Source organism: Aplidium turbinatum, chromosome 5 (genome assembly GCF_918807975.1).
Source record: "Aplidium turbinatum chromosome 5, kaAplTurb1.1, whole genome shotgun sequence".
NCBI lineage: Eukaryota > Metazoa > Chordata > Ascidiacea > Aplousobranchia > Polyclinidae > Aplidium > Aplidium turbinatum.
In genome coordinates, this window is record NC_137476.1 from 3,349,984 (window position 1) to 3,355,558 (window position 5,575).

At 36.6% G+C, this 5,575-nt stretch overlaps 1 pseudogene; it reads left to right on the forward strand.

Moving 5' to 3' along the window:
• The first annotated feature begins 468 nt into the window (after window positions 1-468).
• On the forward strand, window positions 469-1,452 carry LOC145770243 (protein CFDP2 pseudogene; annotated as a pseudogene).
• Window positions 1,453-5,575: the final 4,123 nt, after the last annotated feature.

Below are 5,575 nucleotides of genomic sequence, written 5' to 3' on the forward strand. Positions count from 1 at the left end.
TGCTTGGCATTGAGCACTTTTTGTAGTATTAATAGTATTTGGGGTGTAGGGGTGTAGGGGTTTTCATGAGAGGTAGCACCTCTGTCCTACCAGTCGCACATCCCTGATGTGGGTAGAGAATTTTGATCCTCCACTGAAATCCTAAGTCTCACTTATGGCTCCACGCAGTTGGTAATGCACACCAACGGCCACACCCTGGCAACGGCTCGACTGCCGGACTAAACTAAGTGAGGTGCATGTCTAAATGATTTGCGTTTGGCCTGTTTTATTGGGAAGTCAATCCCATGAAGTGCATGAAGACTGGATCGGCTGGAGAGGCAAATGAACTCATTAATCGGGTCAATGGCTCTAAGGGCGTAACAGCGAAGCGATGTGGCTCGCTAGGGCATACTCTTGACAAAGTGAGTAACGGCCAATCACCTCGAAAGAGATTGGAGCCTCATCGAGTATTTTTATCCGTAATCTACAATGAACGTCAGTAACAATGAAGTGAGATATAAGGATCGATCCGTGACCCCTGCAGAGACACCCTTCAATTGCTGCAGGGAAGGAGCATCTCCATCTACCAGTGTGGACAACTATGATGACGGCACATGCCCAAAGCCTTATGAACCGCATGAGCCTGACGGAAGCTGTCTGAAAACTAGAGGAAAGATGCTCAAACTAGCAACATGGAATGTACGATCATCGCATGCTATAGGGCGTTATGAAAATTTAAAACAGGAGATGAAAACAATGGTAATTGACATTATGGGAGTTAGTGAAACACGCTGGAAAGATAATGGCAAAATAGCAGATGATGGTTTCGTAAGGATCTATTCAGGCGGATGTGAACATATGCATGGAGTGGGAATTCTTATGAAGAAAAGCGTGGCATCTGCAATGATTGGATATTGGCCTATGTCCAACAGAATTATAATTATGAAACTGCAAGGAACCCCTTTCAACATGAATGTAATACAGGTGTATGCACCAAAACAAGATCACACAGATGAAGAAATAGAAAAATTCTATGACAATATAAACAATGTTTTATCATATACCAAAAGGAATGAAATTACGCTCATAATGGGAGACTGGAATGCGAAAGTTGGAAACCAATATAAATTTCCAGTAACAGTACATTATGGTTTGGGAGAAATGAACCAACGAGGAAGACGACTATTGGAATTTTGCAAACTCAATCAGCTGATAATAGCAAGCACTTTATTTCAACAACCACCTAGACGACTATACACATGGCATAGCCCTGGAGATCAATATCGTAACCAAATTCACTTCATTATGATAAATCAAAGATTCAAGAACTCAATAAAACAAGCCAAAACGTATCCAGGAGCTGACATAAACTCTGATCATAATCCAGTTGTTGCAAAGGTGCAAATAAAACTGAAAAAAAACGAAACGAAACCTCATTTTGGAACGGTTAGATATGAATCAACTTACAATTGAAGAAACAAAACGACAGTACAATCTTTTGGTGAACAACAAATTTGCCTTATTGAACAACGAATCTGGACCACAAGAAGGCGACACTGAGAACATGGTTGAAAACCAATGGCATGAAATACAGAAGAACTTGAATGATGCAAGCAAAAAGTTTTAAAACAAAAGAAAAAAGCCTCTAAACAACCATGGATGAATCAAGAGATTCTAGACTTGATGATAGAAAGAAAAAGAAATAAAGACAATAACATCCAGTATTTTAAGCTACATAAAGAAATAAATCATAAGTGCCAAACAGCAAAACAAAAGTGGTGGGATGAACAGTGTGAAACTATAGAACAATTAAAAGCTACGCACAAGTCACGAGATATGCATCAAAAAGTTAAAGAAATGACTGGTAATAGAAAGTCAAAAGCAAGACAAAACAATTGCATCAAGAATAAAGACGAAAAAATGATTTTCGGCCGAGATCTGGTGACGCGAAGATGTGAAGAGTATATTAGCGACCTGTAAGGAGATGAGAGAGGAAATATTCCTGCTATTAATAATGAAGAAGGTGAACCAATACTGGAATCTGAATTTGATGAAGCCATAAATGAATTGCAAAGCCATAAAGCTCCTGGTAAAGATCAAATAACAACAGAAATGATAAGAGCTCTAGATTGTGAAGGACTAAAACATATTTATAACTTAAAACAATGAAAACTATTAATACTACAAAAAGTGCTCAATGCTAAGCAAAAAGGCAAAGCAGAGCAAATTAAATCAAATATAGTTATTACTATCTGAAGCCTTTACAAATTGTTTCACCTAACGGATCATCAGAAGGTCTTATTCAAATGCATTCAAATACATATACTGAAATGATTTTTTAATCCAACCTACGGTATGCAGATGATACTGTTTTATTGCCGGAATCAGCAGAAGCTCTCCAAACAATAATAGAAAAGTGAACAATATTGGAAAGGAATATAACATGAAAATCAACACAAACAAGACGAAAACAATGATTATTACAAAAAAAGAAAATGTACCAAGTGTAAATATTGCTACTGATGGAATACTGGTCAATCAAGTCAAAAGCTTTACCTATCTGGGACACACAATAACTGAAAATGGCAGATGCGATACGGAAATATTGAGACGGATAGAAATAGCAAGAAACAACTTCATAAAAATGAAAAAGACATTAACAACACGCAAAATTAACATCAACACTCGAAAACGAATTATGAAATGTTATATCTGGACTACGTTACTTTACAATGCAGAAACATGGACACTGTCATCACAAATGGTTAAACGACTTGAGGCATTTGAAATGTGGATTTATAGAAGAATGCTTAAAATTTCATGGAAGGATAAAATCACAAACAAAGATGTACTATCCAGAATACAAACCAACATGGAAATTCTACAAACAATTAAATCAAGAAAATTGAAATATTTTGGCCACATGATTCGCAATAATTCTATTCAAAGATAACTACTAGAAGGAAAAATGAACGGCAAACGAAATAGGGGCAGACCACCAAGAATTTAGACTAATGATATTGAAGACTGGTCAGGACTTAATTATAAAACTGCAGTAAAAAAACTCACAACAGAGAAACTTGGCGTCTCATTGCCTCCAACCTTCGACGAGAGGAAGAAACTTAATGATGATGAATAGTATTTATTATTTAAGTAGTATATGTGATCACACAGTTTTACCTGTACAAGTAAAAAATTTAGTTCAAATTTACAAAAATTACTGCAAATATGCTTTTAACTTACTGAGCGCATGCTGAGGTGATGTTTTAGAGTTATTGGAAGAATCCAGTGAAGCTTCTTTTAGACCAAAAGCATCCTTAAGAGGCTTTTCTTCTTCATTAAAATACAACAGCTTGATGTCAGAGAAACACTGCTTACCTGAGTGTTCCAAAATGTGTTCAAAGCCAGAAGTTGGAATATCAAAGTTATCTTTCTTCATAAAATTATTGAAAAAGTTTTTGAAGTTGTGAGTGAAATCAAAAAGAAGAAATAATTTTTTGTCGGGTAGAGTCGGATGTTCAATGCTATGAGTGAGTTGACCACCACACGAATAAACGTGCATTTTCTAAAAAAAAACAAAAAACAGTATCTTTTATAACTTAAACAAGCAACACTTCATAATTAATAATAGCATAATTCACTGTAAAATAAACCACATACCTGTTGCACGCATGATGGTCCATAGAAATTGCAACAACTATCACAAGATCACGCAAGGCAGCGTTCACTTTTTGAACCATGTCTTCAGAGTGGCGGTATCTAGCTTATTGAATGGTACAAGATAAACAATATCTTTGTAGTTTCCACAAGTAGACTGAATCATGAAAGAAAAAACTGTTTTGCTGGTATTCCACTTTCAGTTACTCCGATGAATGTTCCATTATTGTATTCAATGCGTTGAGCTGTATACACTTCATCGATTAGTAAAGATACTACTCTTTCCCTTGGCTGTAAGCCAGAAATTGTTTGTTGTATATAACTTCAGCATATTGTTACAGGCAGAAAGTTGCTGCAATCTCCTAATTGAAGGTATAATAAAGAAGTCCCTTTTGTGCAGAGATGTACGTATACGCCGCAAATTCTACGCCGTAGACTTGCGGCGTAGACTTTTTGTTTACGCTAACGGCCACATTTTTTTGGATAGTTGTCGCTTGAGGCTACGCCGTAAAGTTTTTCGCAGTTTTTTAGCGCATAGCGTCAACGCATACTTTTTAATGTCTTTTTTTCGCTACAACACGCCAATACCTTCCAGCGCTGCAGTTGAAAAAATGTTTTCAATGGGCAAAGACATATTAAAACCTAAACGCAGCAAAATGCAGATGAACACTTTCAGATGCTTGTGTTTCTTCGTGAAAATTCAAAATAAAACTTGTTTGTTTCGAGTGGTTTACACCGTGTGAATGTTTGGCACCTAGCAAACAAAATGAGTTTACGCTAGTGTATGCGCTGACGCTGACGCCGCCAATTTTTTTTACAAGTTACGTTGACGCATAAGGCGTATGATTTTTCGAACGTTTGCGTTTACGCTGATGACGTCAATATTTTTGTATGCGCGTACATCACTGCTTTTGTGTATAGGTCTTGACTGGTTAATTGCCAATCAAAAGAAGTGGAATTAAAAGTTTACTGAATATCTTCAACTACTTTTACATGTTTCAAGTAAACTAAGCTGTTCCACTACAAATTTCAACAGCTTTAGCTGTGAATCATCAAATTGTGACTTGCTCGGATCATCTGACGAGAAACTCTCCAAGAGATACACAGCTAAATCCAAAGTCTGCATTTTGTTTTCAGAAGAAATTCATTTATTAGTCAATGCTTTGCACCAAGCAAGAATGTTCATTGGCTGACTAGTAGTTTGTAAATTACTGGTATTCAATAAGTAGCCTAGGAGCATTGCTTTGGGAAAATAAGACCGGACAAAACAAACACACCAATCTTCAAGTCTGCAGAAACCATTACAGATGTCAAAAGTTTTGGTGCAACGTTTCGTTTACAGCCATAATCAAAACAATGAAAATATACACAATTAGTTATATTCACATTCTTGGAAGAGCAGCATCTTTTAATGTTGCCAAAAGAGTTAAAAAAGTTAGTTATTGAGGCTTTGATGAAAAAAGCCTCAGCCAGATTGGTTATGGCAAGGTTTGTCAGGTCGTGATGAGGCACGAGCACTTGTATTTCGACGGCAGATATAACCAAACTAACCCTTTCTGTGTCCGGATGAGGAAAAAAGCTGATCAGGCTTCGTGTTCAGTAATATAAACTCCCTAATTTTATCTATACCGCTTCTTGGCGATGTAATATTATGCAGTCTGACGAAGGTTAACACTGGAGCTGGTTTAACTGCTGGTGTATCAACAAAAGCATTCTTATAAGTTTTAGTTTCTCAAGTAACAAGCACTCAAGACAAGTTGATACATCAACTTTTCTTGTCTTGCTAAATCAAAACACTATATTTTATGTGGTAGGCCTATTAGCATGATTACTTTGTCGATGATTGTGTTTACTGTATAGCTGTAAAATTACCAAGGAAAAACACTCGAACTTGACTTTTGTAAGGCTGGAGCGGACAACCAAACAAACTTTTTAAGAA